The sequence below is a fragment of the Loxodonta africana genome, chromosome 25, assembly GCF_030014295.1.
Source record: "Loxodonta africana isolate mLoxAfr1 chromosome 25, mLoxAfr1.hap2, whole genome shotgun sequence".
Taxonomy (NCBI): Eukaryota; Metazoa; Chordata; class Mammalia; order Proboscidea; family Elephantidae; genus Loxodonta; species Loxodonta africana.
In genome coordinates this window covers 52991341-53004980 of record NC_087366.1, presented here as the reverse complement: position 1 = coordinate 53004980, position 13640 = coordinate 52991341, and the positions used below count along the sequence as shown (strand labels likewise).

The window sequence follows — 13640 nt, the reverse complement described above, 5'->3', positions numbered from 1 at the left end:
AGGCTGGGTTTGTTTTGTTGCTTGCTCATCTGTGGGCACAATACTTCTCACCACCTTGTCCAGGTGGGCAGGGCCAGTCACTCACCTATGGTGCAGCAAGGAAAGCCCAGAGGGTGTGGAGGGGCAGGGATGGCTAGTTTGTGGCACAAACTGGGCAGGGCTGGGGACAGTGCAAGGCGGGGCCTTAGGGACTGCATCAGTGCCGCCACTTGGGGGCATGGCACTCGGCCCATGGTGCAGATAGGCAGGAAGTAAAGGAGAGGACGTGATGTGCAGAGCTAAGTGGATGGGTGAAAGACGAGAAATGAGAGAGAAAAAAAGGCAAAAAAAAAAAGAGCAAAAAATGAGGTAAAAGAAAAAAGTATATAAAATGGCTGCTTGGTAGGATTAGGTGGGTAGGAGCAGGGCAGGCCCGCTGAGGTCTTTGCTAGTGGCTCTCTAGCCAAGCGGTGTGGCTCAGCCTGTTGAGAAGCAGTGTGGGTGGTGCATGGGGCTAAGTGGGTGGGAGAAAGGAAAGGAAAGAGGGGAAAGAAAGACAAGAAACCAACAATCAAACAAATTTAAAAAAGTAATTAAAAATAAAAACAACACACAAAAAAATGTGGTGGGGATGCTGGCCATTGGGGGCAGGGCAGAATTAGAGCAGCGGCAAGGTGATGTCTCTCTGGCTGGGTGTCACGGCATGGCCTACCAGGAAGGGGTGGAGGCAGCACAGGGCCTAGGTGAGAGGGAGAAGGAAAAGAAGAAGGGGAAAGATAAACATAAAAAATATGGCACTGAGGGAACTAGCCTGTAAGGGTGGGCAGGCCCGGGGAGGCTGTGTGCCAAAGGCTTTCCAGTAAGCAGTACAGCACATCCCACCAAGAAGTTCAAGATGGTGCACGGCACTGGGTGGATGGGAGAAAGGAAAGGAAGGATGGGGGAGAGAGAGAAGAAACAATAACAAAAAGAAAGAAAAACAAACAATAAATAAAATGGTGCTGAGGGAGCCAGTTGTTGATGGCAGAGCAGACCTGGGGAGGCCACGTGCAGTGACTCTTCAACTGAGCTGTGTAGCATGACCCCTCCAGAAGGGGCAAGGACGGTACACAGGGCTGGGTGGGCAGGAGAAGAGAAAGGAAAGGAGAGAGATAGTAGAAACAGAAAAAAAGAAGAAAGGTGGCGGGGGAGGGGAGAAGAAAGCAAACAAACCAAAAATCACAGCCTGTCAAGAACGGGAGGGGATGGCACATTGGGCTAGGTGGGCAGGAGAAAGGAAGAAAGAAAGGAGAGAGAAAGAAGCAATAAAAAAAGGCCAAAAAAAAAAAAGTAATATCAAAAAACAAACCAAGAAAGAAAGAACAAAGCAAACAGACCAAAAATTCATAGCCTGTCAAGAAGGGAAGGGGATGGCATGCAGGGCTAGCTGGATAGGAGAAAGGAAGGGAAGGAAGGGAGAGAGAGAGAAGCAAGAAAAAAAGCCAAAAAATTAAAAAACAAACAAAAAAAACAAAGCCACACACACACAGAAGAATGAGGCAAATAAACCAAAAAATCACAGCCCGTCAAGAAGGGGAGGTGATGGCATATGGGGCTAGCTGATAGCGACAAAGGAAAGGAAGCAAGGGAGAGAAGGAGAAGCAACCAAAAAACAGCCGAAAAAGCAATATCAAAAACCAAACAAACAAAAATACAAGCCAAAACAAACAAACAAAAAAATGGTGCTGAAGGGGCCAACTAGTGTACCCCAGCAGCAGTGAGCCAGTGTCTCTCTGGCTGAGCAACCACGATCCGTTGGCAAGCAGCAGAGGCTGCGTAGAGGGGAGAAGGACGGGGTGGGAAAACATGTATCCCTGGTGGAGGGATGCCCTGTCTCCTGCTGGGAGCTCTGTGGAGTTGCCTTCCTGTACCACCTGTCTGAGTTCTTTGGTGGCTGTAGCACAAGATGGCGAATATAGCCACATTAGCTGGTATGGGACCTCTGCTCCATAGCTGTCCTCATTCTCTGTTCTCTGTCAGTTTCTTATTCCATTCTGTGCTTGATTGAGTTCTTTATTCCTTCATTTGGTACTTAGGGTTCCAGGATTGAAGTTTGTACCTGTTTTACTTAGCTTTTCGAGTTTTTGCTTCGGAGGGACAGTGTGGTACTTTTGTCTATAGTGCCATGTTGGCTCTGCCTCCTCTCCTAATAACATGTTTGGTGCTTCTGTTCTACCTCCTAGTTTGTTGTGCACTGCCTGAGGTCTTAAAGCTTGCAAGCAGCCACCAGGCACAACAGTTGGTCTTTATTCACCTACAGCAAGAGAGGAAGAAGGAGAGTCAGGAATAGGAAGAGATCATGGAATGTGTGATTAGTTGCCTCCATGAGCAACTACCTCCTTTACCATGAAACCAGAACTGGATGATGTCCAGCTACTATTACTGAACATTTTGAGGAGAGAAAAATCCTTATTCAAAGGCGGGAAAATGCCAAACAGAATTTCCAAGTCTCATGGAATCCAGTCTTTCTGGAGCCGCAGAGGCTGGATGAACTCCTGAAACTATTGCCCTAAAATAATCTTTAAATCTTAAACCAAAAATATTCCCTGAAGTCTTCTTAAAACCAAGCAATAGTTGAGCTTACTAGTAAAAGATGTCTGCCTTGGGCATTACGCTGTCTCAAGATCTATCTATACGGGATCAAATTGACGACAGCAACTTGAACGATTAGATAGGAAACTTAGTAAGTTTACGTTAATGAGGGAGGAACAACTAGAAAAGGAGGATGAGAACGGTTGCGTAACTCAAAGAACATAATCAGTGTCACTGAATCATATATGTAGAAACATGAATTTGTCTGTTTTGCTGCGTATACTCTCAACAACAAAAATAAATAAAATACATTTTCTTTTTAAAAAAAGTAGGCATCAGCTGCTGGATTGACCAAAAGTACCAAACCCAGAGATTTAATAATCATTGGGAAGAACTGGGAGCTCTGGTAGCCCAGTGGTTAAGGTCCTTAGCTGCTAACTGAAAGATCGGCAGTTTGAAACTATCAGCGGCACCACGGAAGAAAGATGTGGCAATCTGTTTCCATAAAGATTTGCAGCCTTGGAAACCCCATGGGGCAGTTCTACTCTGTCCTGCATGGGTTTACGTGACCTGGCTCTTCCCTGTCTCTTCTATGTCATCTTCAGCCATTGTCTGCGTGTCTGTGTAAGCAAATTTATTTGGCCCTCATTTCAACGTGCCAAGTTTAATGAAGACGTTTAAAAATTGTCGGTTGGATATTGTTTTGCTTCTCTTCAATTCAAACTCATTCCTATAAGTAGTGTCTGGCTAACTCGTTTCGTCTTCTAGTGTATTTGTACCCTAGCATTCACCTATTGAAACACTTATTAATTCACCGTAAATCACTTTCCTTTTTATTTTTCTTTTTATACTACGGTTAGGGCGTTGTATTGATTTCTTTAAAGTTACACATGTAGATAAACCCAAAAACCCGTTGCCATCGAGTCGATTCCGACTTACAGCAACCCTATAGGACAGGGTAGAACTGCCCCATAGAGTTTCCAAGGAGCTCCTGGTGGATTCGAACTGCTGACCTTTTGGTTAGCAGCCAAGCCCCTAACCACTGTACCACCAGGGCTCCAAAACTGCGCTAGGTACTCCCCAAAACCCATTGCCTTCTAGCTGATTCCAACTCATGGTGACCCTGTAGAACAGAGTAGAAGTGCCCTACGGGGTTCCTGAGGCTGTCAACCTTTACAGACGCAGACTGGCACATCTGTTTCCCGAGGAACAGCTGGTGGCGTTTAACCGCCAACCTTCTGGTTAGCCGCCGAGCTCTTAGCCACTGTCACCAGGGCTGCATATATGAGGTTATATCATATCTATGAATTTCATTTCAAAACAGGAAAGGGTCATTTCAAACATTTATTTTAAAAAGGGGGGCAGGGCCAGATGGCGCTGTGACTTACACCTGTAGAGCTTCTGGTTTGTTCCCCTGATGACTCAGCCTGGGAAATCTTAGAATCATATTTATTCTTTCCGTCTGCAAAGTTCGTGATTGTTTCTTTTGTGGAAGATGGGATTGAATAATGAAAACAAAGTAGCCACTTTCTCTGTGAATTTCTTTTGAACTTGGAAGTACCTCGGAACTTAACACCTTGTATTTCTAGATGACACAAACTGGTGGAGAGGCTAGCATTTTGAAAAAGGCCATAGAAGCTCAAACTGACCTCGACCGACAGATAGGAAAATTATCAGAAAGAAAATGGAAACCAGTCAGGGGAGATGCAGCCATTACACTCCAGGAGAAGCCTCCGAAGACAAACATTGTCCCTCTTACCTTGCACAGGCCCTCTCAGGTGCCACAGGTTCTGCTCTGAAACACCATTGTCTTCAATTAAGTATTTATACTTTACATGTTGCATGCTGTCCACCTGTCAGTCTGTCCTACTGTAGTACCTTGCGTGTTGCTGTGATGCTGGAAGCTACGCCACCAGTATTTCAAATACTAGCAGAGTCACCCCTACTGGACAGGTTTCAGTGGAGCTTCCAGACTAATACAGACTAGGAAAAAAGGCCTGAGGATCTGCTTCAAAAAATTAGCCACTGAAAACCCTGTGGAGTACAACAGAGCACTGCCTGACTCACTTGGTTTGGAGATGTCATAAAGAGGACCAATCGCTGGAGAAGGACATCATGTTTGGTGAAGCAGAGGGCCAGCAAGGGTGAGGGAGGCCCTTGGAGAGAAGGATTGGAACAATAGCTGCAAAGATGGGTTCAAACATGCTGCAGATTGGGAGGGTGACACAGGACCAGGTAGTGCTTCATTTGTTGTATGTAAGGTTGCCAGGGTCATAATCAGCTTGAAGGCGGTTAACAACATGTTTTCAAATGTGTCTGATAATTTCAAGTGTAAATCACTATTGATAAAACGGGAGGGACAGACTGGCTCCTGTGGAGATAGAGACAGATGTAGATGAGAGATAATTACTGCAATGGGCCCTAGCTCAAGCTCTGAGTTTCCTGGCGTTCAAGCCACAGGGTGATGATTCTAGAAGCTGGCACAGTTCTGGCAAGCACAGACAGGGATGGGGTAGAAAGCGTGAGCCCTTACTGGGTGATACTCAGGGTGAGATTCTACTGAGAATGGGGAAAACCCAGGTCGTGACCCAAGGGAGAAAAATAAATGAGCTGAAGTGAAAATAAATGGTCAAAGAAAAATCACATTATTGTTGTTTGATGTAACCTTTTCTGCATATTATCGTGGGAAGTGGACTCTAAACCTACAAGGCACATAAGAGCATCGGCCTCATTCCTCATTCTTGAGATGCCTCGTCTGCCTCAGTTTACAATACTTGGAGGTAGAGAACATTGTTGTAGTTGTTGTTATGTGCTGTTAAGTCCATTCTGACTTATAGTGGCCACATGCGACAGAGGAGAACTGCCCCACAGGGTTTCCTCGGCTGTAATCTTTACAGGAGCAGATGGCCAGGTCTTTCTCTTACTGAACTGCTGGGTGGGTTTGAACCACTGATCTTTCAGTTTGCAGCAGAGCAATTTACTGTTGCACCACCAAGGCTCCTTAGACACATGGTAGTAGTTCTTAAACATTTTTATGTCATGGAGCTCTGTGAGGACCTGATGATGGCTTCGAATCCTTGTCCTCCAAAAATGTACACGTGCATCACAAACCTAATTTTCCATCCAATTTCAGGCTGAGAAGCCCTAGATTACATTCAACAACCACCATGTTTTATGTTCTAAAAAAGGGGTTGGCAAACTGTCTCTGTAGAGGTCTAGGTAGTAAATATTTTAGACTTTGCCAGCCAAGTACCTTAGCTTGCCAACCTCTGTTCTAAAAGAGAGCAGAAACTTTGCTTTCCTCCCTGAGGATTTTAAGTGACTGTGAGATAAACACGTTCTGTTATTGAATCACCAATATTTGCAGGAAAGAACTAACTTGGTCCCAGGTGGCTCCTGACGGTTTTGCAGCTGGAGTTTTATCCAAACACCAGAATGGACTGGATTCTCATCTTATGAAACCAGACAGAAAAGTCCCTGCAGAAACACGGAGTGAGAAAAGTTCAGAATAACAGAGTTAAATTTTCACGTTTTAATTCTGTCTTTTAACGGAATTTTCAGTAATCCAAACCCACTGCCGTGGAGTGATTCCAACTCATCACAACCCTATAGGACAGAGTAGAACTGCCCCATAGGGTTTCTAAGGCAGTAATCTTTTTTTTTTTTTAAATAAAACATTAATTTTTCCCATTTATTTTTTAAATTTTTTATTGTACTTTAGATGAAGGTTTATAGAAAAAACTGTTTCTCATTAAACAGTCAATATACACATTGTTCTATAACATTGGTTAATAGCATCACGACAGGCCAACACTATCCCTTCTCAAACTTGAGTTCCCTATTACCGGCTTTCCTGTCCTTTCCTGCCTTCTGGTCCTTGCCCCCGGGCTGGTGAGCCCCTTTAGTCTTGTTTTGTTTTATGGGCACGTTCAATTTTGGCTGGAGGGTGAGCCTCAGGAGTGACTTCATTACTAAGTATGGTCCAGGGGCCATACTCTCGGGGTTTCTTCAGTCTGTGTCAGGCCAGCAAGTCTGGTCTTTCTTTTTGAGTTAGAATTTTTTTCTACATTTTTCTCCAGCTCTGTCCTGGACCCTCTATTGTGATCCGTGTCAGAGCAGTCAGTGGTGGTAGCCAGGCACCATCTCGTTGTACTGGACTCAGTCTGGTGGAGGCTGTGGTAGATGTGGTCCATTAGTCCTTTGGACTAACCTTTCCCTTGCAACTTTGGTTTTCTTCATTCTTGCTCCCATATGGGTGAGACCAGTGGAGTATTCTAGATGGCCGCTCACAGGCTTTTAAGACCCCAGATGCTAGTCACCAAAGTAGAATGTAGAACATTTTCTTTATAAACTATGTTACGCCAGTTGAGCTAGATGTTCCCTGAGACCATGGTCCCCACAGCCCTCAGCCCAGTAATTCAGTCCCTCAGGGAGTTTGGATGAGTCTATGGAGCTTCTATGACCTTGACAAGGCTGTAATCTTTACGGAAGCAGACTGCCACATCTTTCTCCCATGGAGCAGCTTGTGGATTTGAACTGCTGACCTTTTGGTTAGCAGCTGAGTGTTTAACCACTGAGCCACCAGGGCTCCTTGACTTCTCAGTGTTGGCCGCCAAATGTATACACTAAGCTAGGTAGTCTTGACCTTGAATTTGTGGTGATAATAAGCGAAAAAGAGCCCTGAAACAACATACATTCCAAGATACTGTATCATCAAGCCCATGACTTGTTATATTGTCAAGTTAGCCCCCAACCTATGGTGAGTCCAAGCGCAGTGAAATCGGACCTCTGTGATCCCATAGGGTTTTCACTGGCCAGGCCTTTCTTCCTAGTCCATCTTAGTCTTGAAGCTCCACTGAACCCTGTTCAGCATCACAGCAACACACAAGCCTCTGCAGACGGACAGGTGGTGGCTGTGCACAAGGTACACTGGCCGGGAATCAAACCTGGGTCTCCCACATGGAAGGCGAGAATTCTACCACTGAAGTACCACTGCCCCCACAAGCTCATAATAGGGAAGCCAAAATTAAACAAGAAGGCAGATAAAGCCAGCTGAACAGGGAGATTTTAAAGAAAATTATTTGATTTTATGTTGTACTTGCTGTGCTACAAAGACACTATGCAGACCTATCTTCTTATGAAATATAGGAAGACTGATATCACTAAATTTTTTTTTTATCTCTGAAGCAGACATCTGTGGGTCAAATGCCAGGACAGGTGAGTTGGGAGGAGCCAGGTGAGCTGACAGGAGCCTGGAGGGGCAGCTTATGAGGACAGAAGCTGGGAGGATGGGCCACAGGAGCCCGAAGCCTAAATGTGTTGGAGTAAATATAGGTGAGTCCTGGTGTCGGCAAATCTAATATAGAGGCAAGACCAGCAGTGAAGCTGTTCTAGACCCAGTCAACCCCAGAAAGACAAGAGTCCGAGTATGGGATCCAGGCAGCGAGACAGCAGAGGGGGATCAGGCGGACATGGACAAAACGGGGATCCAAGAGAGAAAACCAAGCAACCGAAACCCTGAGCCCTACATGGGTGGAAGGTGGGAGGGAGCAAAAGTGGTGAATGTGTTGAGCAGTGCCCAGAAGAAGCCTGTGGAGCTGAGGGCCACCAGTTTCTCCGGAGGTTCTGGTCTCTGCACATAAAGGTGCAGAAAGCAGCTTCAGACTCTATCACGAGCAGTACACCAACCCAGCTGGTGTCAGGAGCGGAGTTCTTTGCAGCAGCAGTGGGCAGAGGGAGACAAGGGAGTGACTATAGCTAAGAGTGGGCGGTGTGCTCCTAAATCATTATTAAAAGGATAATAGAGAACAACATGTACAATTATTTGTATGGTTAGACCTGCTATAAGGTGACAATTATGGATTGAATTCTGTCTCCCTGCAATATGTGTGGAAACCCTGGTGGCATAGTGCTTAAGAGCTATGGCTTCAAACCAAAATGTCGGCTGTTCAAATCCACCAGGCAGTCTTTGGAAACTCTAGGGGGCAGTTCTACCCTGCCTATAGGGTCTCTATGAGTCAGAACTGACTTGACGGCAATGGGTTTTTTAGAAAATATGTATGGGCTCACACATAACAACAATTGTAAGGATGGTGCAGGACCAGGCAATGTTTTGTTCTGTTGTACATAGGGTCGTTATGAGTCGGAACTGACTTGACGGCACCTAACAACAACAACAACAACAACAACAAAATATACTGGCCCTTCCACCTGTAAATCCTGGCCCTTCTACCTGTAAATGGAGTCCCTGGGTGAAGTATCTGGCTAAGTGCTTGGCTACTAACCAAAGGGTTGGCAGTTTGAACCCACCCAGAGGAGCCTTGGGAGAAAGGCCTGGCAATGTGTTTCCAAAAGGTCACAGCCATGAAAACCCTATCAAAAAAAAGCCCCATTGCTGTCAAGTCAATTCTGACTCATAGTGACCCTACAGGACAGAGTAGAACTGCCCCATAGAGCTTCCAAGGAGCGCCTGGCGGATTTGTACTGCTGACCCTTTGGTTAGCAGCCGTAGCACTTAGCCACTACACCACCAGGGTTTCATGAAAACCCTACGGAGCAGTTTCATTCTGAAACACATGGGGCCGCCAAGAGTCAGAATTGACTTGGTGGCAACAGGTTTGATTTTGGTTTTGGTATATCTGTAAATATGATCCTATTTGGAAACAGGGTTTTCTTTATGTTAATTGGGTATTACCCGAGTTGGGTGGGTTCTAAACCTAATCCCTTCAGAGTTATAAAGAGCAGAATGGACTCAAAGGCCCATATAAGGAGAAAAGGAAGACGGACGATGGAGACACATACATCTACAAGGGTTGCTGGCAGCCACTAGAAGCTGACTTGAAGCACTTACTGATCCAAGACCAAAGACCACACCCTTCAGTATGGATTACACTTCAACATAAAGAAAACGAAAATTCTCAGAACTGAACCAATAAGCAACATCATGATAAACAGAGAGATTGACATTTTTAAGGATTTCATTTTACTTGGATCCACAATCAAAGCCCATGAAAGCAGCAGTCAAGAAATCAAACAATGTATTGCATTGAGTAAATCTGCTGCTAAAGATCTCTGTAAAATGTTGAAAAGCAAAGATGTCACTCCAAGGACTAAGATGCTCCTGACCCAAGCCAGGATATTTTCAATTGCCTCATCTGCATGTGAATGCTACACAACAAATAAGGAAGACAGAAGAAGAACTGATGCCTTCGAATTATGCTGCTGGTAAAGAATATTGAATATACCCTGGACTGCCAACAGAATGAACAAGTTTATCTTGGAAGAAGTACAGCCAGTCTGTTTCTTGGAAGCCAGGATGGTGAGACTACATCCCACATACTTTGGACATGTTATTAGGAGGGATCAGTCCCTGGAGACAGAGGTGGCTGCTTGGTGAAGTAGTAGGTCAGGGAAAAAGAGCAAGACCCGCAAAGAGATGGATTGACACAGTGGCTGCAACAATGGGTTCAAACATAGTAACGATTGTGTGGATGGCACAGGACCAGACAGTGTTTCGTTCTGTTGTACACAGGGCCACTATGAGTGGGAACCGACTCAATGGAACCTACCACCACCACCAGAGCTGAAGTAGATAAGGAAGGACCTCTCCTTAGGGCCACACCCTGAATTTGGACTTCTAGCCTCCTGAACTGTAAGAAAATAAATTTCTGTTCTTGTGGTATTCCTGTTACGGTAGCACTAGGTAACTAAGACAGTGGCGTATGCATGTCTTCCTAAAAATCACGGCGCCACACAAAATCACACGATAAAAATCGCAGGGCTTGTAGGAAAAATGGGATTGGAGGCACAACACTCAAAACCTTCATCAAATGCACATAAAAAATGTTTTCGCCATGGGAAGTGGTTAAGGAATACATAAATATTATAACAAATATGGCACATTTCACCCTGAGAAAGATCTGAAGTTTGCTTGTGGCAGTGGGTGTTGGAAGGTGCAGCCCGTGAGTTATCGTGAAGTGGTGGAAGGAGGGTTATCTGAAATCCCTGGGTGGAAAGTTCTAATCCCAGATGCGGATGGGTATGGCTCAGAACACACATGGAGAAAGGAGGTAGCTGGTAGATGTTTGAGGTGCAATCTGTGTACACTTATGTGGCTTGGTTTAGCTGGGCGCAGTCTTCTGTGTTTCCATATAGGAAATTGCATGTGAGCAAATGCGAAATTCATGTCCCCTTATTATATCAATGGAATTCCTGGGTGGTACAAATGCTTAACCCGTTCAGCTGCTAACTGAAAGGTTGGAGGTGCATGTCCACCCAGAGGTGCCTTGGAAGAAAGGCCTGGCAATGTGCTTCTGAAAAATCAGCCATCAAAAACCCTATGACACACAGTTCTATTCTGACACGCATGGCGTCTGCACGCATCAGAACCGACTCAACGGCAACTGGCGGTTTTTAGTATGTCAGTGTTTTCCCCTGATATGTATCAGTATTGTTCCCTAATGCACCAATCACGTGGGAACAAAACAGACATCAGGGCAGAACTGACTGTATCTAATCCAAGACCTACAGTTGAAATTCAGAGTAGAGAAGAAGCAGGTTCTACACACGATTCTACCCTGTGTCTCTGATCTCCACGTGAGAGGTGCAGATAGACCACGGTAGAGTCTGGATGACCCACAGGACGGGTTTGGTTCAGCCAAGGCAGCCAGTAGGGACTCAGGCCCCAAAGAGCTTGGTGACGTGGGCAAATCATTTCACCTCTGCAGCCCCACATTTCAGTGAGCGACTGAACAAGATCGGTTCTCAGCCTGGCTACGAATTAGAATTACCTAGGCAGCCTGGAGAAGAACGCCCAGGCCTTCCACAGACCATTAAATTCAGATCTCCTCAGGGCGGGGCTTTATTTTTAACAACTATGTCAATTTTATTCACACTCACATTTGAGAATCACTGGTGCAAACCAAGGGTTCTCGAACTTGGCCACAAACTGGAATCATCTGGGGACTTCAAAAAAATATTGACGCCTGGATCCCATCCAGGACAGTCTGATTTGTTGGTCTTGCGTAGAGCTTAGGTATCAGAAGGTTTTTTTTTTTTTGGTAGCTATTTAATAGTTCTTTTCTTCTTTATAATTACTGTTATTATTTATGGAGCCCTGGTGGCACAGTGGTTAAACATTTGGCTGCTAACTGAAAAGTCAGCAGTTCAAACCCACCAGCAGCTCCTTGGAAATCCTATGGGGCCGTTCTACTCTAGCCTTAGGGTTGCTATGAGTTGGAACTGACTCGATGGCAATGAGTTTGGTGGTATGGTTTTTTTTTTTTTAATATAAAATATGCATAACATAAAATATTCCATTCTAGCCATTTTTAAGTGTACAATTCAGTGGCGTTAGTTCTATCTACCACGTTGTTCAACAATCAGCACTACGGTATTTGTTTCCAAAGGGCGTCAGGAGTTTGATCTCACGGTCCTGTGCCACAGCCCCGACTATAACCACCCAGGCTACAGTCCACCACACCGGAACCACCCACGGTATTAACAGCCACTGCTTCCTGAGGCTTCCAGAGGTTCAGATTCCAGAGGCCCGGTGCAGCCCGGACATTGCTTCTGATACCAGTGGTTCTCAGGCCATAAAGGACCCTCCAACTCAAAACCCAGTGACTGTCTCAGAGGAAGGAAGGCAGGCCAGAACATGCAGAGGGCTGTTACATATTGGGTTTTTAGGAGTCCCTGGGTAGTACAAGTGGTTAACAGAAAGGTTGGAGGCTCGAGTCCACTCAGAGGCACCATGGCGATCTGCTTCTGAAAACCAACCACTGAAAACCCTATAGAGCACAGCTCTACGCTGACACACATGGGGTTGCCAGGAGTCAGCATCGACTTGATGGCAACTGGTTTGGTTTAACTTGTATGCAGGGCTTTAAGGGAGGCAGGCAGGAAAAGCACAATCAATGCAGGCCTTGACACTCCTGCCAAGCACTGTTAATTAAGATAATGAGACCAGAGGGAAAAGGGTCAATATCCCTTTCACGTGAGTTGAATTTATTTAGTTTGAATCCCGGCCATTAGCTGAGTAGGTTCCCTTTCTTAATTGCTTGGACAGCAGAGATGTTCACTTAAGCTTGGCTGACTTATGAGCCGTGGTGCCTCCAAGGCAAAGAGACAAGGCAAGGCCCTGCAGGGGCACCTCCACTCCTGGCCACCACGTTTAGCCTGCGAGTCCTCTGGCTGGGGCCAGGGCTGCTCCTGTGCTAAATTCATGCTTGCCTCTTCACGAATATTTCTAGTCATGGGCTCCTTGGCAGGACCCAGGACTCTGAGCTCAACGCCAGCTGGCTGCAAGGCTGGAGAGAGAGCTGTATCCCAGTAGATGGCAGGACCAAAGCTGCTGGAGCGCTGAGCACTGAGGGCTCCCTTTCTGGGGAAAACACCCCATTGACAAATGGGTGCCGGAGAGAGTTTCTCTGAAGTTCACAGAACAATAAAAATCCTGGATTGATTCCAAACGTGGGTGTGGAATGTCGGTTGAGCCTAGGAGCCCTGGTGGTGCAAAAGTTAAGCACTCGAGTGATAACTGAAAGGTTGGTGGTTTGAACCCACTCAGTGGCTCCTCTCCAGAAAGACCCAGCAATCTGCTTCCATAAAGATTACAGCCAAGAAAACCCTATGGGGCAGTTCTACTCTGTCACATGGGGTCGCTATGAGTTGGCATCAGCTCAACAGCACCCAACAACAACGAAGGCTCAAAGGCAGTGGGCAAGGTGAGTTCCTCACAGGGGTCTCTCGGTGTATGTCTGGATGCATAGGATAGAATTCCATGGGAGCAAGTCACCAAATGGGGCCATGTTAAAGCCCCAAGCCTTACTAGAACCACAGTCCCTTCTGCCTGGGGAACCGTTTTACCTTTAACCTCAGAGTTTGCTTCCAGATACAATTCTAGCTTCCCTCGTAAAACACTATGAATTGAAGACTCTTCTGAAATTATTTCTTTTTCATTCAGCACCCTTTGTCCAGTGGTGACCCCTGCTGTTTGTCTGTCTTGGATGTAACTCTTCTGGGGCTGAGCTTCCACTATGCGTGGTGCTAGATGTTGATGAGTCCCTGCCTTCCAGGGGGTAGAGTCTCTA

The 13640-nt window shown here is 45.8% G+C and overlaps 1 protein-coding gene across 6 annotated transcripts in view; it reads right to left on the bottom strand.

Annotated features, from left to right (window-relative positions):
• TLR5 (toll like receptor 5) overlaps positions 1 to 13640 on the bottom strand; it is a 56810-nt gene that overhangs the window by 15437 nt on the left and 27733 nt on the right. For 4 of the 6 annotated variants that reach the window (XR_010319441.1, XM_064276855.1, XM_064276854.1 and 1 more), the window contains one exon: positions 5930 to 6027. The exons of 1 other annotated variant lie outside the window; for it this stretch is intronic. The gene's annotated coding sequence lies outside the window, so the exon portion shown is untranslated. Of the gene's footprint in view, positions 1 to 1969; positions 4922 to 5929; positions 6028 to 13640 lie in introns of those variants that run through there. One more of the 6 variants, XR_010319442.1, reaches the window with a different exon arrangement.